The following is a 22486-nucleotide window of genomic DNA, read 5'->3' on the forward strand; positions in this document are numbered from 1 at the left end:
ATAAGCACCTGCCTTGCAAGCAGGTGGTCGTGAGTTCGATCCTTGGTACCAATAAAAATGAAAAAGACAAAAAAAAAATTAAAAAAAAAAAAAGAAACTTTATCATCTTACATTTCTATAGGAGAGAAGGTCCATACTGGCCTCACTGGGCTAAAATCGAGAGGCCAGCAGGGCTGCATTCCCTTGCCGGAAGTCTTCTTCCAGTTAGAGGAGATAACACTGTCTGTCTCTGTCTCCCTTTCCTCTTTCTTTCTTTCTTTCTTTCTTTCTTTCTTTCTTTCTTTCCTTCCTTCCTTTCTTCCTTCCTTCCTTCCTTCCTTCCTTCCTTCCATTTCTTCTCTCTTTCACCTCCAGAGACCACCTACATTCTCTGGCTGGTGGTCTTCTTCATTCACCTTCAAAGCAAGCAGCATTCTATGTCTTCTCCATAGTCACATCTCCCTGTGATTCTCTTTTGTGTCCTCTGACTTTTTTTTTCCTTCTTACATGGGGAGGTAATACAGGATCTTCATGCTAAGCTACACGCCCAGCCCTTTATATTTAGTGATAGGGTCTCCCTAAATGATTCAACTGTTCAGACTGTGCTGTAACTTTCAATCCTCTTGCTTCAGCCTCACACAGTGCTGGGATTATAGGCATGTGCCATGACCCCTGGCTTCCTTAGTCATTTTATGGATTCTCGGGACCTCCTGCATAATCCAAAATAATCTCCCTATTTCAAAGTCAATTGATTGCCCTTTTCAGTATGACAATCTATTCACAAATTCTAAGAATTAGTGCCTAGCAGTCTTTGGGGACCATTTTCTGGCTACCATACTCTCAAAGACATAAGTTTCCCTGGACTCCAGAGTCTAATCTGGTCAGCGTTCTGTTTTTTTAGTTCATGTTCACTGTCAAAATTCTTGGAAAAGTTATCTTTAGCCACTGTTGCTACTTCCACTTTGCCTTTTTTTCTCTAATAATTTCCAAATGGTGTTTAGACATCATCCTCCACCAGTAATCACTCTCAGTGCTTGTCAAAATTATCACCAAATTTCACATTTAGAAAAAAAGCCCAGTGCTTATAGCTTCCTAAAAAATCTTAGCCTTTCTGCATTATTTGGCACAAGTAATGACCCCTTCAGTCTTTAACTCTTTAGTCTTCTAATTTTAATTACCAAAAAATTTTCTTTTTGCTCTCCAGCTTCAGCCTCTTTTATCCTCTCCTCTTCCGCTTAACCCTAAAAGCTGAGGTCCTCTGGGACATAGTCATTGGCCCTCTTTTTTTCTCAAGCAACACTCTCTCCCAAGACAATTCCACGGCATCCCATGGTTTTAGAATCACTGCCAAATTTATGTCAAAGTAATGTTTTCTTCCCTAAATTCCAGACTCTCATGCTCCATTTGCCCATTTGACATCTCCATGTGAATATCTGATATCCTTTTGCCAAACAAAACTCTTCATCCACTTCTGCATTGGCCTCACCCCATTCCTTTCTCATTTTTTCCCATCTTGAAAAATGGTCTCACCATCCATCCAGTTGCTGAAGCAAAAACTTAGAAAGCTTCCTTGATTTATCTCTTCTCCTTACCACAAAACTAATCCATTATCCTAGCTGCAGATGTTTTACTTTTTTATAATTTCTAATTTTTTTTATTTTAAAGAGGTTAAAACAATAAAACCAATCAAAACAAACCAATGTAAAAGACACAGGACTTCAAAACATTACAAAATCAACAGTTATCATAATGCCTTTTAATGTCTTCAAAATAGCTGCAGATAACTTTGGACATAGTAAAATCAGAACAGAATAGAATAGAAACAATAAAAACAAAATAATGAATCCAATAAAGGACTTCAAAACAAGTCAATAGCAAATCCAAAATTGCTACCATAATATATCTTGCTATCTTTGAAATAGCTGCTCCTGCCATTGGATTTGACATAATCAAACAAAATAAAACCCAACCCAACAAAACAGTGGAAATGATGTGGGAACAGTAGAAACAACACCATAGCGAATCATCAATGGCTGCAACCCTCAGAAGGAGATTCCCCCCTAGATGCCACACTGCATACCGCTATCCTCTGAACCTATGATCAGACCACTGGCCATAAACCACTGCAGCCGTTTTAAAATATACTCAATTCTTACAACAACCACAATCATCTCAAAATATTATCATCAGACCCAGGGATGCCTTGAGGTTTGTTTGCCTGTTTCCCCCCCCCCCCCACAATGCACTGCCTGAAGTTAGGTGCAGCTTGTGTGAGTAGCAAATTTTCATTATCTGTGTGCTCCTCAGGCACGCACAATGCAAGAACTACGGAGCAGGGTGTTCAAGGGTTTGTGGGCCCACCCCTTAGTCACAGAGTGCCCAGGGTATTGGATTTGTAAAAGATTTAATGTCTTCCCTGATGGGCTGTGATCTTGTTTTGGGCTGATTTTTCCTTTCTGGCTTTTTTGTTCTCATTTTTGGAATAGAAATGTTTATCCAATTGCATTCCTACCATTATATCTTGGAAGTGCCTAATCTCTTTTGTTTTTTACAAGAGCTTACAGCTGAGTTTGTCTTGAGTCTCACATAAGACTTTGGACTTAACCCCACCCCACCACCATTACTGGGATTGAACTTATGGACTTTGCACTGGACTTACATCCCAGAATTTTTAAAATTTTTATTTTGAGACAGTGTCTTGCCAAGTCACTAGTTTGTTGGTTAACTAGGTGAACTTACAGTCCTCCTGCCTCAGCCTCCCAGCCTGAATGGCATAGCAAGTTCAAGTCCAGCTTGAACTACATAATAAAACCTTTTTTCAAAAATAAATATAAAACCAAGTAAATACATTTCTAAAATGTGTACACAGTAATGCAATATTGTTAAGATATACTTTGGTAATAAAAGTAGAAATACATTAGATTCAGATTGTTAGCACTTCTCAGGATAGATGAAAGAAAAAAACGATAGGAGAGGCATCATTGCTGTCTTGTAACATTTTGTTTAAATACAAAAAGACCTAAAGTAAATGTTATAAAGTCTTGACATGAGTGGAAGTACATGAACTACTTGTTATATCATCTTCTGTGCTTTTCTGTGTTTGAAATCTATCAGAAATTAAAGTAATTTTTAAAGGAAAATACCTGGGCTTACCTAAATCCTTCCTAAGACTACTTTGATTCTAAAAGGCTGCAAGTTTAACAAAATTAAACTTGACCTAGCTTGTCATGGGGCAGTTTTAAAATCTCCCTATTTTTTTTTTTTTTTTTGACAAGCAAAAAAAATCCCACATAATTAGAGAGAACATAGTGAAGCCATGTACCCTGGAAATATCTGACATGGTTTGTGGCTTGGAGCAAAAGAAGAAAACTAAAGCCAGGCTAACTTCAAAAGGCATCATCTCTTTTAGAATTACTGGTCTTTCTTCTAATATCTGCAAACATCTCTAAACTGGTTCCTAAAGCCTCTTTATTTCCACAGGCAAACAGCTGGACAAAACTGCGCTAGTTCCCGTTTTAACCAGTTTTTGCATTATTAGTTATACAGTGATAGCAATGCCAATGAAGTACTATTCCGATTTTTCCAAACTCCCTTTGGAAACTTCACAAACCATTGCCGTTTTCAAAATGATGATAAAGTGTCTTTGTCAAGATGGAACATACAAGGGGAGTACCCACAAAGCTCATTAACACACCTGGTTTGGCTGCTTTCCGGAAGACAGTCCGTGCATTGGCATGACTCATCACTCTCTCCATCAAGAGGAATTGGGCTGTGCCAGCGACTGTGAAAGGAGTCTTGTCTTCAGCTGGCGTCAGTCATCAGCTCTATCAGGGCCTAGTCCTGACTTCAGGTTTTTTAAAGAAATTTTGTCCAGAAAAGAGATCAGAATGGAAAGTTTTCTCTATTGCAGTTAGTCCACTGACTTTCTTTGTTGTTTTTTGTTTTTAGTATCTCTCAAAGAACATCAAGTCCTTCTCTTCTGGTTTGGTTTGGTTTGGTTTTGTACTAGGGATCAAACGCATGACCTTGTGCTTGCCAAGCAGGCACTTTACGCCACTGAGCTAAATCCCCAGCCCAGTCCACTGACTTTTGAACTAACAAATCTTCAAGTTTGTAACTAAATCCTATGAGTTAGTGGGAGTGGGAGAGACCTGCTTGGAATAATTTGGGAGCTCATTCACAATTTTGTCACACCAGAGATATTTTTGATCACAAGACTAAGGTAAATCTTTTGATCTAAGATTGTACACAGACCATTATGAAAGTTGCTAAAATAAACCACACTGACTTATAGCTCAGGCACCATTTCAAAAAAGTGAAGATGCAATATAAAATTTTCAATGTAAAAGACTTTCTCTGATCTGAAGCCTACTGAGTCTTACTAGTTTCTCTGCGATCAGAAGTCTTCAATAATTAAAAACATTTGAGTGTTACTTCCACTCAAATGAATTTAAAATTAAACTTAAATTTAATCATCCTTTATGGCTTACAAAAAAACTTGAGAGACATATACCCAACCAAAATGATTTTACTGTTGTATAATGACAATGATGAGCCATGAATTCAACTCAGTCTTGGAGTATCAATGTATATAAGCCCATGTTCTTCTGCATTCCCTACAATTAAAAAAAAAGATAAAGTCAACTAGATGCTATAGATAATAAACCAAATTCTTATGCAGATAAAAAGCAATCTTTCACTGCTACTTTACTATTGAGCAAAATTAAAATTCACTTTTATTATATTGACATACTTGGATCTAATTCAAATGAGTAAACAATATTTTATATAATTATTGTGGCTGGATTTTATTTTGCCTACTACAAGCTGGAACTATGCTAGCCCCTTCATATAGTGCTTATTTCAACCTTTCAAATAACCCCATGAAGCAGAATTAATATTACTTTCTTTCCACAGATCAGAAAAAGGAGACATGGAGAGATTAAGTAACTTGTCCAGGATTACACAGCTAGTGCATGATAATTCCAAATATTTTAGCACATGTATCTCTGATTCCAGAGCCCATCCTTAGATTATATATTGAAGGAATTAACATTCAATACAAAAACAAACTGTAAACCACTCAATTTCTGCATGTTATTTTGTGAGATTTGTTTGGATTCCATCAAAATGTTAAGGCTTCATAATCAGAAAATGACTCAAAACCACTAGGTTAAAAACACACACACACGCAGTTTAGGTTTAGGTTCCTTAAGGACTGTGCATCACTGTATCACAGTATCTGGCATATGGAAGGTGTTTTGTGTATAAATATTTGCCAAATGGCATGCAGTTGAGATGATTGATCCATAGGAAAATCAGACTATTACTCCACAATGGAGGTAAGAATGGATACCTTCAAGGTATCTTCTAGTATTACCATGACCTGTTGTGTTAAAGTCAGTGTTAAATGATAACAACCCAGTCCAGGCAGGATAATAAATGGCCCATAATGTTCAGGCATGAAGGTAAAAAATCAAGATCTGCTGAGGTGCTTATTGAAGGCCTCAAGAGTACAAAATGGGTAGTACAAGAAGGTAATTATAAATACTAGATAGATACAGAAATGATATTTTAATTGTCATGAGTAATATTTCCTGTTTTATTAACATACTTGTATACATATACACATGTATTAAGCAATATCATTGTTTTCTTTTTGACAACATTGACTGACTTAATATAAGTATGTAGGTATTATTACATTATAATATTTAAATTATGGAATGTCAGGAAAAGAGTCAGCATTCCCCCCCCAAAAGATTTTTGCCTTTTATTCTCAGGAGGGAATTAGTACATTTCTATTTGTATTTAGAGTTTAAGTATGGTTTAAGGAAATATGTCTGACTGTCAGTTGACAAGGAGTGAACGGTGACCAGTAACTGATATGTCAACTTGACCTGAATAAGACCCACCTACCAGATTAGTGAAGCACGGCTCTGGGTGTGTTTGTGGGTGACTGATGAGTTGAGGAAGACCCACCTACATGTGGCTGCACCAAAAAATAATCTTGCAGCCTGGGTGGCATAAAAGGGGAAAGAAAAAGGAAGCATCCCCATTTTGGAAGAGCTCCACTATTCACTGTTGTTCTTGAACATCAATCTCTAATTTCTTCAGCTTTACCCTGGAGACTTGTGACAACTACAGTGACCTTCTGAGCCTTGACCTGGGACAGGTGCTGCACCCTTCATTTCTCTTGTTCTGAGGCTTCCAGTTTCTTGAGCTAAGCAGTTACTGGATCCTTCAGGTCTACAGTATGCAGATGACCATTTTGGACTCTTCTGTCTCTAATCTTGTAATCCTACCTCTAATAAACTCCCTTCTATAATTATACATATATTTTATTGATTCCATTTCTCTAAACAACACATACTAATATGAATCCTTTACATTATTTTCTAAAGTTTTTTTTTTTTTTTTAATCGGTACCGGGGATCGAACTCACGACTGCTTGCTTACAAGTCAGGGGCTGGGGGTTTAGCTCAGCAGCATAAGCGCCTGCCTTGAAAGCAGGCAGTCGTGAGTTCGATCCTGATCCCCGGTACTGATAAAAAGGAAAAAGACAAAAAAAAAAAAAAAAAAATACAGCAAGTCAGGTACTTATGCCGCTGAGCTAAATCCCCACCCTCTTTTATATCATTTTTAACACAATAGGATACTACTTTGCTTCTTCACTCCAAAAATAAATTCTGGAATTCTTTCTGTAATGATTCATTAATCTGATAAGCTTGAATTAATATTTATAATAGTGAGTCCCTGTCTTGAAAAACAAAACAGAGAGAGAGACAGCGAGAAGGAAAGAAAGACTAAGGACCAAACTAGGATCTTCTTTGAATCCAGCTACAACCTCACCTTCCCCTCGCCCTTTAAAACTTTATTTTTGAACCAGGGTCTTACTGAGTCTCTGAGCTGCCCAGACTAGGCTAAAACTTGCAGTGTTCCTGCTCTGTCTCGCAGTGGTCATAGACACCAAGCTTGCCTCCAGTTTGGTTGTTTTCCAATTTCACTGATTTAACTGCTAATTTATTCAACATATATGTATTACATATGCTTTGATTTATCAGTGCCACATTTAGCAATGTTTTTACTCATAAAACATATTTTAGGGGGACAGGGAGTTAGCTCAGCAGCATAAGCGCCTGCCTGGCAAGTGTGAGGTAATGAGTTTGATCCGTGGTACCAAAAAGTAAAATAAAATAAATAAACATATTTTACCATCTAGTGGAAAAATACACCTCATTTATTTAATTTTTTAGACTTTCCCTGCACCTTACATTTGTTTATTTCTCATTTACATCTTAGAATCAGCTTACTAGCTCTAAAATAAGTCATATTTGTATTTTTATGGAGTTATACTAAATTTATAGCTTGAATTAGGAAAAATTAATATCTTTGCCTTGTCCAGAATAAGAGTACCTAATATCATTATATATAACACATATATATGTATATACATATATATATATATATATATATATATTTTTTTTTTTTTTTTTTTTGTCTTTTTGAGACAGAGTCTATGAGTTTAAGCTGGCTTTGGGCTCACTCTGTAGCCCAGGCTGATCTCAAACTTGCAACAATCCTCCTGCTTCGGCCTCCAGAGTACTGTGATTAAAGGCATGCACCACCATGCCCAGCATTTTATATGACTTTTCAAAAATTCCTTACTAATGTTTTGATATTCCTCATAAAATCTTTCTCATTTCCTATATATTTTATTTGCTTCCATATATTAACTTTCATCTCTTTTAGTTTCTAACAGTTTTTATTTTATTCTTTTGACTTACTTATATAAACAATCATATAGCATAATAATAACAATGTTTTACTTTTTCCAGTTTTTATTTTTACTCATTTTTGTTATCTGGCCATGTTGGCTGAGTAATAATGGTGATAAAGATCCTTTACTTACTTACAACTGACATTATTGGGAGTGATATGCCAATACAAGCTTTTTGCCATAGCTAAAAACAGGGGTCCTCATTCAGAATGTTTTAATCATCAAAAGCCTGATATTTACCAGGAAGTAAGTTCTTGAAAATGAAGAGGTTCATGCATAGGTCTTTCTGGTAGTGGGAATTTATCATAGGATATTTGCAAATTGAGGGTGACAAGAACAAGAAATCTTGACAGTATAGTTGCAAATTATTCTTCTCATTCATTTGGTCATTCTATGTTATCCTAACATTTTTTTTTTTTTTTTGTCTTTTTCCTTTTTATCGGTACCAGGTATCGAACTCACGACTGCCTGCTTGCAAGGCAGGCGCTTATGCCGCTGAGCTAAATCCCAGCCCCCAATCCTAACATTTTTACACAGTTAGATTGTCTGAAATTTTGGATTATGGGCTTTACAGGCATGAAATTATCCAAAAGGAAACTGAAATGACAAAAATTTTACTTTGTTGCTTTAAAATTGCTCATTTAATGGGCATATACTGATAAATAATGAAACTGGTAAACATGAATAGGAAGAGATCACAAAATCTAAGTTACATAGCAATACACCAACTTTTAATTCCTTAATTAGCAAAACTTTGATTTTTATTTAGGTTCTTTTTTCTCCAACATGTAAAAATCTGGCCCCTACTTATCTAATTTATCAATGCTCAAGATTTTCTGTTTAGGAAAATTGCTTTGAGATTATTCAAAAGTTTTAATTTCATATTCTATAATACCTTAAATATAACAGATTTTTTAAAAAGATATAGTAATATAAATAATTAGTTCACCCTGTGTGATTTTTATATGTTGCAATATTTGTTGAGGAAATGAGAAACTTTAGTCTGACATATGTATCAGATTTTAAAAGGATGACAAATATAAATAGTTTCAAAATATATTCGTCCAAAATATGTTTATGGGTTTATATGAAAATTCTATCACCCTTTATGGTTAAAATTTATTCTTTGTATATTTTATTTTTATACTCTTTTTTTTATTCTTAAGATACCCCAAAGTCCTTGTAACCCTCTAAATCTGTTATAAATAGTGCATGTATTGAGGTAAGGACATCTATAGTGCCCCAAATTGTTGGTTTCAGATATTTTAATATCTTTTACATTTCCTTCAGGTTTTAGTGGAAGAAACAAAGAGCTAGGTTTTACACAGAGCCACCTCAAATACTTTTTCCTACCTGTGTGAGCTCCATAATTATTTGACAAATGATTTCTAGTCCAGTGATTAGGTCCAGAGTGGTTACCAGTAACAAATTTACTATTAGCATACTGCTTAGGGCAGCAGTTCTCACAAGAAGGTTCAGATTCTCAAGTCTCAAGAGCATTTCTAGGTATCAGAGGCTGGGTTCTTGCATCATTTTATGTTGCAATGGCCAGTGTTCCGGGCTACTTCACATTGTCAGGGAGAACTTTACACTTAAGGTTTGCCTAAGTGATGATGAAGATTTATTGAAATGATACGGGAAAGTGAGGAAGAAAGGAAACCACGGCAGCAATTAAAAGGCCAGGCTTGAAGAATTAAAGCCTAAATGTAAACTGTAACAACAGATTTAGTGATCTCCCTTCTCAAGACCATTGATTGCTTCTGTCTCAGCTTCTTGAAAGTTCATTGTTCTTGGGTTATATTGCATTTAAAATCCAGAAAGAGGGTGCTGGGGATTTAGCTCAGCAGCATAAGCACCTGCCTTGCAAGCAGGCAGTCGTGATTTTGATCCCCGGTATTGATAAAAAGAGAAAAAAAAAATCCAGAAAGAAAGAAGGGAATGGAAGAAGAAGAAGAAATGATTGATTCAACTGCCACTGTACAGTATCACCTTCCTTCATAGGTTAATTCCCACCTCATGTTCCAGGCTCCTGTGTGGATCAGAGCTACCAAGTATTTAGCCATAACTCAAGTAATACATACATTTTTCATGTGCTCTTATACAGACATGAATATGCTTTCTTATGCTCTACTAACTGAGCTAGCCAGGCACCTAATGCTTTCTTTATCTTTCTTTCTCTCTTTTTTCTTTTTTTTGTACTGGAGATTAAATTCACGACCTCACACTTGCCACGCAGGCACTGTGCCACAGGGTCCCTGGCCCAATGTTTTCTTAAAAGAACACTTAACCTATGCATTTTACAGTCTGATTTTTTACAGTTTGATTTGTTTTTGGGGTTACAGGGAATAAAACCCAGGGGTGCTCTACCACTGAGTCTTATACCTCTAGTCCTTTTATATTTTTATTTTGAGGCAGAGACTATGTTGCTCAGACTGGGATCAAATTTGAGATCTCCTGCTCAGCCTACCAGAGTGCTGAGATTACAAGTATACCTGGCTCTGATATTTTGTCGTCTTAATCAAGACTATCCTATTTCTTTCCACTCTATACATTTAAAACATTGGCAGTTGTGACTCATATGCTGAATTGATTTCATCACTCTGCAAATTATAAAATAGTGCTACAGATTAGTCTTCTCAAATTCTAATGTGCATGCAAATCACCTAAGAATCTGCTAAAAGTGCTAGGAGTAAGCTCAACTGTGGAGAATATGCTTAGACTGTGCAATGCCCTAGGTTCAGTTCCCAGCACCAGCACCAAGAACAACACACACACACACACACACACTCACTACTGTAATTCAAGTGAAGTCTGAGATACCTACTGTATTTCTAACTAACTCAAAGGTAATGCTGACACTGGTTCATACTTTGAGCTATAAGCCTCTGGGTATTAGTTTTTAGTTCTTCTGACTCAATTCTTAGTTTAATCAACCAAGATAAGAAGTTTAGAATCTTATTAAAGCTTTGAGACATATGCACAAGAGTCTTCCATTACTTCATGGAGACACACTATGACCCTCATGGACATTCTAGAACAGCATAGACTTTTCTAGTACAGTGACATTTAGTTCAGATCTTCAACACTATAGAATCCACTTAATGGGTATTTATTACTGAAAACTTACTATGTGCCATGCCCAGTTCCAGCGTAAGATAAAGTCCTCTATATTTTACATTATAGTGAGGTAAAAATGAACTCTTTAATTTCAGATTATACTTATGTACAGTGAAGAGAAATGAAGCTGATAAAGGTGAGGACCATGGTAGTGTGGGGCACTGGATAGATTATGCATTTGGGCAACACCTCTCAGGGTCAGTGACATTTGACAAGAGACCCAAATGAAGGGAAATAATATTGGGACAATCTTGAGGAAGGACCTGCAGGCAGAGAAGAGTGCAGGCACTGGTCCTGAGGAGGGGAAATGGTGATGTCGGAAGGTTCCACAGGAAGGCCAGTTTGTCTAGAAGGGAGGAAGAAGGAAACAAGAGGAATAATCAGGTCAGTCAGGTAAGCAGCCTCCATCATACAGGACCTTACAGGCTGAGGCACATTTTGAGTTTATTCCAATAGTGATGGACAACACTGGGAGGTTTTAAACAGGGAAGTGACATGAAATTTTGTTTTACATGATGACTCTGGTTGGATATGTGATGAGACTAATTACACATTAAAACAGTAGCCCATAATGATTTTGTGGTGTCTGGTGACTGTGGCTTTCCTGTCACTGGACAAAACCCAGTCCTCCACAATTTAAAGGAGGAGCGGTTTCATGTGACTCACAGTTTTGGTCCATGGTCAACTGGTTCCAAGGTAGAAAAGTCCTGGTGGAGGTGCATGGTGGAACAAAGCTGTTTAGTTCGTGGCAGCCTGGAAGCAAAGCAGAAGAGTGCCATGGAGTAAGGGGGTGGAATACCAAACAGAGGCCCGAGCCCAACCCATATGACCCACCAAGACACCTGTGAGTCTGCTCTGATCCCTGCGCAGATCCTAAAGCCAGTCAAGTTTAAACTCCACCCTGACCACCACAGGGGATACATGAAAGTGTTTTTTGCTGAAGTACTACAAGATTGAGGCTATGGAGATCCTCGTTTATATTAACTTTTGTAAATAATTCACATCGAACAGTGCAAGATGCCAAATTCAACAGAACATGAGTCAACAAAAACCTTTAACAGTCTGCCCTTTTGCAAGTCCAGATTTCTAGGTGAGGTCTGAGCCTGCCTATCTCCACCTACGAATGTCCAAATATCCAGATAGAAAATTTCACCCGCTCCGATTAATCAATACTCCATGTGCTGAGATCACCTCGAGTAGCAATATAGGAATATGGCTTTTGTTTTAATGAATAAATTAGTATTTAGTAGTTAAAAGCACCATGCCCAGAGTGGGGGCATAGTTCAGTGGAAGGGAGCAAGCTTACTACACAAAAGGCACTTAAAAACTTGTTTCTCATAGGTGATGGCCTTCTCCCTCCTGTTCAAAGCTACTCTTCCACTTGAGAATTAGCTGACCTTATCTCCCATGTTATACTAAATCAAAAGAATCTTCACCTTTAGATTTGGTAATGGTATATGAAGATGATGTGTTATTATTCGTTGTATCCCAGAGAAGAAAAAAACCAACACTGTCAGATAAACAAGCCATCATGCATAAGACTGATCTCAATTTCAGAAATGCTAAAATGTGAAAAAAGCATGTTTTGTTTTTGTTTTTGTTTTTGTTTTTGTTGAGACATGGTCTTGTCCTGTACCTCAGACTGGTCTCCTGCCTTGACCCTCCTGCTTCAGTCTTTCAAGTGCTGGAATTACAGGCATGCATCACTAAACCTGGTTTAAAAGCACATTTCTTAAAATTAATGAAAAACATTCTATCATAATCAGTCCAGTCAGAAACCTAGAAGTCGTTATAGCCTACCATCTCTCAATTCTCACATACTGGGTTTGTACTTCACAAATCTTACCCTGCAGTTTAGAAAATGGATCTGCTATCCCTGTGGTAATTCCCTTAACAATTAAGTCACTCTCACATGTCTTAAGCATTTTTCTCATTACTGAGACAAAATACCTGACACCTATCACCCTAAGAAGGAAAGGCTTATTTTGGTTTATAGTTAATAGAAGTTTCAGTCTATAGTCCCTGCTAGATCCAAGGCAGGGTTAGTAGCAGAAGGGTGTGACAGAGAAGAATCAGCTCATGGTAGAGCAGTAGGAAGCAGAGAGAGAGATCAGTGGAGGAGAGAGGGAGATAGACCCTTCCAGCCATGCCCAAGTGGCCCATCTCCTCCAAGCAAATGTCACCTCCTAACATCACATTAGCTATAAACTCATCAGTAGCCAAATCCACTGATGAGTACAAAACCCCATGATCCAGTCACCTTCCAAAAGCCCACCCATGAGTGCATGAGGCTTTCAAGAGGACATCTAACACAAAGCAGAATGATATTCCAAAATATATTTGATGATTATACTACTAAATGAAGATGTTTTGGGGCCAAGGATGTAGCTGAGTGGGTCTGCCCGGCACGCACGAATTCAGGAGTTCAATCCCAGTACCAAAAAAAAAAAAAAAAAAAAAAATTCTAGTTAGTTTCATGGTAAAGTCTAATCTCCTCTTCATAACCTTAACATATTTCATAATCTTGTCATTATCTTCAAGTACATTTGCATACATCTGAACAGACTAGCATGTAAAATTTTTGTTCTTAAGTATAGTGGGACATATTTATAATCTCAGTACTTGAAAGGTTGAGGCAGGACTCCCTTGAGTTCAAGGCCAATCTGGGTTACAAGACAAGCCTACAATTCATAGCAAGACCCTGTCTCAACAAATTAATTAATTAATTAATGCTCATCTTCTCCTGTGGTGTCTTTTATTCGGTTGTCCCTTGAAAATGCCTACTTATCTTTTTAAGAATTAACTCAAACACAGCCTTTTCAGTAAACATTCTTGGATGCTCTACACCCAGTCTTAAAGATTGTAAATGCTTTTCTCTGCATTTTAGCATTTATTTTATTTTATAATTACTTACAATTCTGCATTGTGAGCCCATCAAGGTCAAGGAACATATTCTGTACATTATCACAGCCTCATCATGTGGCTTTGGGCCTGACACACAAGCAGGCTTTTAGTAAATATTTGCCAAATTATTAAGTAAATGATATGTATGTGAAAAAAGAACCACCTTTAATAAATAATATGAGATCTTGACAATTCTGAAATGTACATCACTTCAACTTGGAAGAACAAGTCAGTGCCAAAGGAAAGGATTGGTCCCTCTCCTTGCTTAGCCCCAAGGATAAAATCTATTGATGTGGTTTGAGGCCTCCAATCATTGCAAGTTTAAGCCCAGATCTGTGAGACAAAACAACCTGAGCAACTATAGAATTTGGGATGCTTTTTTGTTGGCCACTTTCATGTTTAAGAAAAGAAGTTCAGATTTGTAGACAGTTGATCTATATGACTTTTAGCATTAGAAATTATTTTGTGAACTATCAACTGATAACTTCAAAAAAGTTTAACTGTAATTTGTAAAATTAGTCAACAATACAATGCTTTTCTGTATAATTTGCCTTAAGGATAGAGAGTTAGAAACCAGAAAATTGCAAGGAAAGCTTAATAGTTCCATACGTAAATTGTTCTTCAAGTTTTTCTGAGCCCAAGGTGATTTTTTTTCCATTTTACATCTTTCTATACTCTAGCACCTCACACAGTGCCAGTAGCCTGTGGGTACTTAATACACGCTGATTGAAAAAAATGTTGAAAGAACAAGCTTACTTTGAAAATTTTTCCAACTTTATTTTTGCCTTGGGCTTGTTTCTTTCAAACCGGTGTAAATACAAGAGAAAATATACCCAATCTCTAAGGCACTAGAATCACAATTGACTTCCCTGTGAGTCTATGTTATTACAATAAGACATAACAATAAGTATGCAAAATGATGTACAAAAGTTAGCAGATCAGAAAGCAAAAGGGCTACGTTAGAGGAAGGTGGGGACCAAATCAGTTATTTTGTGTGATATTACTCTTGTGTACTATGATCTACAGGGTTGTGAAAGGTTTGAACAATGAAAGCGTATTTGAGCTTTTCAAGAAGCCAAGGAGCAGCAGGCCCTGGTAGCACATGCCTGTAATCTCAGCACTTGAGAGGCTGAGGCATGAGAATCATTGCAAGTTTAAGACCAGCCTGGGCTACAAAGTGAGCTCAAGGCCAGCCTGAAATGCATAGCGAGACCCTATCTCAAAAGACAAAGAAGAAGAAGAAAGAAGGAAGAAGAAGAAGAAGAAGAAAAAGAAGAAGAAGAAGTCATCAAGGAGCCAGATATGGTGGCGCATGCCTATAATCCCAGCACCTAGGAGTCTGAGGCAGGATTACTGTGAGTTCAAGGGCAGGCTGGGTTACACAGTTCAAGGCCAGCCTGGTTTATATAGTAAGACCGTGTCTCAAAAAAAAAAAAAAAAAGAAAAGAAAAAAAGTCAAAGGAAGGGTACGAAAAGACTAGTCTGTTTACATCAAACAATAAAAAATTTACCATTTTATCAAAAACGGTTGAATATCAACAGTTTCAGAAGGTCCAACCTAATAGCAAAAAGGAAAGTGAAATGGAAGAGTATTTCTAAAAATAAAGATATGTTCATACCTAGATAGGTTCTGAAGATTCTACAGAAATTAAAATAGCCCTTCCGTATCAAGATCAACCAGAGACTATATAGCATATCAGATATTTGAATTCTTACTGTTTTTTAAAGTTTTGACATTTTTTTAAAAAAATAGACAAAATTTATGCATATTCACCTTCTATAACAAATTGTTTTGAAATATATATTATAGAATGGCTAAATTAAGTCAATTACTGTACCTATTACTTCACATACTTTTTTGTGATGAAAACACAATCAACTCTCTCAGAAATTTTCAAGAATACAATAGATTTCTTAATTTATTCTTTCTATCCAGCTGAAATTTTGTGCCCTTTGAGAAATACTTACTTTCTCCTTCCCCAGCCCTGGAACCAATATTCTATTCTCTACTTCTGATTCTGGTTATAAAATTGTTCATATATTTCAATTATATAAAATTATTAAGAACCATTTTGGTTAATGTTTTAAAATTTTAACTAGGCAATAGTTATTACATTTTAAGCTCTTTTGAATTAAATAACTCTAGGAAACTGAAGAAGAAATATCTAGCATACAGGTCAATGTAGTTGATTATATTAGCAGTAATAGTTACCACTAATTAAGTACTTTACGAGTTCTCAGTTGAGAGTTTCTCACATACAATTTCATGACAAAAAACTACAGTGCATTCTTTCGCCTATTTTAGACATGAAATAATACATAGGAAAGGTAAATTCTCCACAACACAAACTCAGGTATGTTTGACTCCAAAGGCTAATCTTCCCAAATAAAACTATAAAAATAATTAGAAACTCCAAATTCTTATATATAAATATAAATGACTATTAACGTCAAGACCTACTCTTTAGCTGGGGAGGACTGGTAAATATAACACACTCCATCTAAAAGAAACTTAGTATATGCCAGGCACAAAGTTCGTTACGATTTTAGTATTTTCGTGTTTTGCAGATGAAGAAACTGAATCAGAGGAAATTATGTAATTTGACCAGTATCAAACAGTAAATGATATAGGCAAGATTCAATTAAGGAAAGTCTAACTTTAAAATTCATATTTTAAAAAGCTGTCTTATGGGGCTGGGGATTTAGCTCAGCGGCTTAAGCGCCTGCCTTGCAAGCAGGCAGTCATGAGTTTGATCCCTGGTACCGATAAAAAGGAAAAAGACAAAAAAAAAAAAAAAAAAAAAAAGCTGTCTTATGATCCAGCAATTCTCATGCTAGGTATATATTCAAAAGGAATGAAACTGACATGTTGAAGAGATATGTGTGCTCCTACATTTATTGTTACAAATTGTTATAAAGTTCTTTTGACAAAAAATTTTAAAAACTTAAATATGGTTTAGTCTACTATTAAACAAAGGATTTTGATGATCACTACCATAAGGGGAAGTAATACAGGATTGATAAAAACTTAGCTGAGGGTGCCATCACTCATTTCCTGTCTTGTATTTCTTTATAACTTTGATGGGTGTTTTCATTAACAGTCTTCAGCTCTAGGGAGATATTTTTCCAACCAAAACGTCCTTAAATAGGATGTTAATTTAAATGATAAGGGTGAAACAACAAACATACTTATTAAAATTTATTTGGGAGTTGAGAGATTAAAAACAAGAAAAAATCAGCTCAAGATGAGTTTTCTAATAGTTGCGAGAGGCATTTGTGTAGAAAGACATTCCTAAAGATCTATCTGATCATTAAGGGAAAGAACGAATTCAAAGGTGATAGTAATACTACACATTTGGTTAATGGAAAGGCCATCATTAATGGTTAAGGAGAAGTGCTTTTATATAACTTGAAAAGGTAAAGAAATTGATACACAACCTCCCAACACTTCACTGACTAGGAATGTATTTTTCCCTCAGGCTCAAGAGCTTTAAAGCCACATGAAATTTTTCATTGTCTTGTGATTCATAATGCTGGCGCATCTTACATCACTCTCAATTAAAGAACAGTGCCTGTTCCTACACATCATCCTCCCACACAGAAACCGAAGAACATGAAGGCAAGCGACATCGCCAGAAATAAAATCTTTGTTCCTAAATCAAGCATTTGTCCATTTTTTTGTTTGCTATCTACGTGTCTGACTTCGAAGTTGTTGTTTCAAATACTAGTGAGTGCTTGTATTTTTTTTTTAATTTCTATTATTTGACAACAGTTTAGCTCGGATTAGAATTAGGCAAACAGTAGCTGGAGGTTCCTTCAACAGGCATTTTTTTAAAATTATAAAATGAATAAATCAGTATGGCAGAGGGATTAAAGTTCATTATTTGGTTTAAGACAGAATTAGTTCAAATCCAGGATCTTACTATTTATTTCAAGTTTCTAAGTCTCAGTTTCCTTATTTGTAAAATAGGTTTAATAACAATATTTACTGCATTTGACTGTTGAGGGCATTAGTAAACTACTTGACATAGCGTCTGGCATGTGATAAAAGCATGTGAATTGTTTTTGAGCTTTTTATTAGTTAATGTTTGAGGAACTGCAGAACTTACAGGGTAACATTTACTTAGTGGGATGGGACCTCAAGCCTTTCTTGCTTCATAAAACATCTTCAAGCAATAACAATCTCTTACGCATTTGATTTTAATTGCACACTTTGATATACCTTCATTACTGTTTCTGTGGTGGGGTAGAGACTATTATCTCAAAGAATGGGATAACAAGAGCAGAAATGAGACTTCCACTTCTGAGAAGGAGTAAGAATATAGGAAGTTAAAACTTCAGACATTATCTATAAGACAAACACAGAAAAGTGAGGAAAACAGGCCAGCTGGGGGACGGTGACACGGTAGTAAATTGCTCAGTTTTTCTTTTTTTGTTTAAATATCTTAAATTGATTGTTAGAGAAGCTCATAACCCATAACTTCCAACAGGCATGGACCAAGTAGTAAGATTCTCTCAAGATGACTGCTTTGCCTAAGCAGAAGTCTGGGAAAGGGGCAGCCTAGAAGAGCAGAGAGGGGCTGCTTTGGAGGCAACAACCAAATCACTCCCATCAAACCACAAAAAAAGTGACTCCCATTCCAGAAAAGGCCAAAAGCCTGGAATTCCACCCTCTTCTTCAAAGGGAACAGCTCAGCTCCTGAGCCACACTGTATCCCATCAGCACCCTGGGACTTTAAGCTCCTGGGCAGCAGTGAGCTTGCCGCCTCCACACTGGGGTTTCCCTGGCCGCAGTGTCTGGGTGCCCGCACCTCAGGGCTGCGGGGCACTTGGAGGAGGAGGAGGAGGAGGAGGAGGAGGAGGAGGAGGAGGAGGAGGAGGGAGGAGGGAGAGGAGGGGGAGGAGGGGGAGGGGGAGGAGGGAGGAGCAGGGGGAGGAAGAGGAGGAGGAGGAGGGAGGAGGGAGAGGAGGGGGAGGGGAAGGAGGGGGGAGGAGGTGGTGGTGCTGGTGGTGTGCGGAAAAGCGGACCCCACCACTGTCTACAGCAACAAGGCCTTGAAGTGGTGGCTGCTTTGGCATCTTTTCCATATCATTCTAAATACTCTGTCCTCTGGGAGTTGGCACCTCTAGATTGTCCATCCCCCGCCCCCGCATTCAGTTGGCGATCTTCCTTCTTAGGGTAAGTGCGGTTTTAATTGAAATGTGGACATCTGGATAATAAGTTACGTACCTTATTCAAACTTGTATTTTAGTTGGCTTCCTCCAACACCTCTCTAGTAAGAGAAGCTAGCTGGGGACTGTTTCAGTGAGCAGTTACAAACATGCTTGAAACAAAAGCCCAAAAAGTCCTACCAAAGAAGTAGAAGAAATGAAGAAAAATCAAAACGAAAATGTAGAACAGAAAATAAAGTAACTGAAAAACTTTCTCCAGCAGCAGAATGAAGAAGACAAAGATAAGAATCAGTGAACTGGAACAGAAATATTACCCACTACAAACAACAGAGGAAAAGTAGACTGAAAAAGAAAGAAAGAAAGAAAGAAAGAAAGAAAGAAAGAAAGAAAGAAAGAAAGAACAGGAACCTACGGAATAAAAGTAAAAGTTCTAACATTTATGTCTTCCAAATTCTGGAAGGAGCATCTAAAGAAATGACTAAAAATGTCCCAAGTTTAAAAATAAATGAATAAAAAAATGAGTAAAATAAAAAGGTCATGGTCCCCAAATCTATAAATTCTAGAAACTGAGAAAATCCCAAACAGCATAAACTTCAAGAAATCCATGAGACATATAATTAAACTTCCAAAAATAGAAGAGAAAGAAAAGATTCTGAAAGTACCAAGAGAAAAATGACATTACACACATTACTTTACACGTAGGGATAAACAATTTAAATAACAGTGGATTTCTTCTATTAGAAATCATGAGAGGCAGAAGGAAGTATAAAACAGTTTTCATTTTGTCTTGTTTTTAATGGTTAAAAAAAGCCAATAATTCAGAATCCTTTATTCAGGAATGAAGGAACAGTAAAGGCATTTTTAGATGAATAACACCAAAAGAATTTGTTGCCAATGGATTTACCCTAAAAATAATGGATACTGGAAAATCTTTATATAGCAATAAAGTGATGAAAGAAGATGTCTTGGAAACAACAGACGAGAAGAAACAATGTAAGAAAGATAACCAAGATATGTTTGAATACAATGTATTCCCGTTCTCTTGTATATATGTTTGTTTGTGACAGGCTCTCGCTATGTAGATCACACACTGGCACTGAACTCACTATGGTGTAGCCCACCTCAGACTCATGGTAATCCTCTTGCCTCAGCCTCCCAAGTGCTGGAATTACAGGCATGTGCACGCCTGGTTTTCCTTTTCCTTTTTGAGCTTCTAAATTAGGTTTGATGGTTTAATTTAAAAACTATACATAACACTATCTAATGTGGATTTAAATGAATATAGAGAAGCTGGATGTGGTATCAAATGCCTCTAATCTCAGCACTCGGGCAGGCTAAGGCTGAATCACAAGTTCAAGCCCAGTCTTCACTCTGCCTCAAAGTGAAAAGTGAAAAAGGGCAGAGAATGCAGCTCAAGGAAAAGGCCCTGGGTATGATTTCAGTACTGAAATATATGTATATATATTTTAAGATAATATAAAAATGAGATTATTTTGAAATTTATAAGCATAAAGTTTGGTTTCTTGTGCATTTGTGTGGAATGTGCGTTTCCCTCAAACTCTGCTACAATGTCAGCACATTATCTCCTTGGTGTGAAAAAAGAAATGAAGAGAGGAACTTTCACACTTCATGCACTGTTAAAATGATGCACCAGTAAACTTTTTGTGTATATGTAGTATAATACCTCAAGCAACTATTAAAAACAACATTAACATTTACATTAAAAAGGACACTGAAGATAAAAATAGAAGTAATATATGAGAAAGAAGTGGATACATGTGAAGAACAGAGATATTAAACAGAAAAAATATAAACTGGCACACAGGCCCTCAAATAATAATGAGGTTAAATGTAAATGGTCTAAGTACATCAATTTAATGACAGATTGACAGAAGAGATTGAAAACATGGCCAATGTGTATACTGTATATAAGAAACTCACTTCAAATATATTGGCAATTTTCTTTTTCTTTTTTTCCATAGGCAATTTTCTTGAAAAAATGGAAAAAGGAATAGCACACAGACTTTAGTGAAGAGAAAACAGAGATAGTGGTATTAACATCAGAGCAAAAGAAGTTATTACCAGACAAGAGAAGATTCTAAATGAAAAGTCAATTCACCAAGATGATTTAGTAATCCCAAATGTTTAGGCGCCAAAACACTGAACTGCAACGTGTGAAGTTGCGGGGAAGGGGAGATACAGGTGAATCCACGTTCATATTCAGGGAGAATACTGTATCTTTCTCTCAATAGTATTCAGAACAGATAGGTAGCAAGTCAGCAAAGATATGAAGACCTCAACAACGCTGTTAGCCAATGAGATCCAATCAACATTTATGAGCACTCTGACAACTACTCATTCTTTTCAAGTGCCCATGGAATGTAATATACCAAAATGATACCAAGAAATATGACAGACTGTAAAACAAACCTGAACAAATTAAAAAGAACTGAAATCATATGGAATGTGTCCTCTGACCACACTGGAATTAAACTAGAAATCAATAATAGAAAGATATCAGGAAAGTCTCCAAGCATGAAACTAAACATTCTTTTCTTGAAACAAGGTTTCACTATGTAGTTCTGGTTGGCCTTGAAATCACATGTAGTCTAAAACTGGCCTTAAACTTGAAGTGAACATCCTGTCTCAGCCTCTCAAGTGCTAGGATTACAAGCGTGTGCCACCACACCCAGTTTAAAAATTCTTCTAAGTAAACAAGAAGTCAATGAGGAAGTCTAAAAGGAAGTAGAAATACATTGAACTGAATGAAAATGGAAACATAACAGTTTAAAATTTTAGGACACAGCTAAAGCAGTGTTTAGAAGATATTTGAACTTTAAACACATGCATCATAAAGACAAACAGTCTAAAATCTCTTACCTCAAAAACATAGAAAAACGCAACAGCATAACAAAACAAGCAGAAGTAAGGAAATAAAAAGAAAAAGAAAAGAAAATGCATAAATCTATGAAATCAAAAGCAGGAAAAACAATAGAGAAAAATCATTGAACAAAAGACCTGAGATCAATGAATCTTATACCTAGAATAAAAAAAGAAAAAGAAGGCACAGATGATTACTTTGTTAAAAATGATAAATTAGTATCATAAATGAAACAGGAATAACATACTAGACTTTGCAGATGTAGGAAAAAATAGGGAATAATAACAACTCCGCAGACACGATTTCAACAACTTAGATGAAAAAACTCTTTGAAAAACAATTACAGTGTACCCAGTAATTTTTTTAAAAAATGGTTTGAATAGACAATAACTATTAGGAAAATTGAATTTGTAATTTTCAGCTCCCCCAAATTAAATATTTAGGCCTAGATGGCTTTACTGGAAAATTGTATCCAATACTTAAAGAAGAATTAATGAACACTAATTATACATAACTAAAAACAAAAGTTAATAAATTAGATTTTATCAGAATTCAAAATGCCTGGCATGTGAAAGATCCTGTTAAGTGAAAAAAAATACTAAGTCTAATGTATATGAAGACTTCTCAAAACTCAATAGTTTAAAAACTATTAT

The 22486-nt window shown here is 36.4% G+C and overlaps 1 long non-coding RNA gene and 1 pseudogene across 2 annotated transcripts; one reads left to right on the forward strand and one right to left on the reverse strand.

Annotated features, from left to right (window-relative positions):
- Nucleotides 1-1256: 1256 nt before the first annotated feature.
- LOC134477365 (uncharacterized) lies at nucleotides 1257-16565 on the reverse strand. Of its 2 annotated transcripts, XR_010049390.1 has the most exons (4): nucleotides 11719-16565; nucleotides 11543-11629; nucleotides 11140-11222; nucleotides 1257-4595 (listed from the first exon to the last, which is right to left on the reverse strand). It is a non-coding gene; the product is annotated as an uncharacterized LOC134477365 (long non-coding RNA). The 2 variants fall into 2 exon arrangements; XR_010049389.1 differs by lacking the exon at nucleotides 1257-4595 and having other exon boundaries at nucleotides 10937-11222; nucleotides 11719-15707.
- A 3874-nt stretch (nucleotides 16566-20439) lies between these two features.
- On the forward strand, nucleotides 20440-20550 carry LOC111753342 (small nucleolar RNA U13; annotated as a pseudogene).
- The last annotated feature ends 1936 nt before the right edge of the window (nucleotides 20551-22486 follow it).

This window comes from Cavia porcellus, unplaced genomic scaffold (genome assembly GCF_034190915.1).
Source record: "Cavia porcellus strain 051 isolate PalLab524CR breed Dunkin Hartley unplaced genomic scaffold, mCavPor4.1 scaffold_8, whole genome shotgun sequence".
Lineage (NCBI taxonomy): Eukaryota > Metazoa > Chordata > Mammalia > Rodentia > Caviidae > Cavia > Cavia porcellus.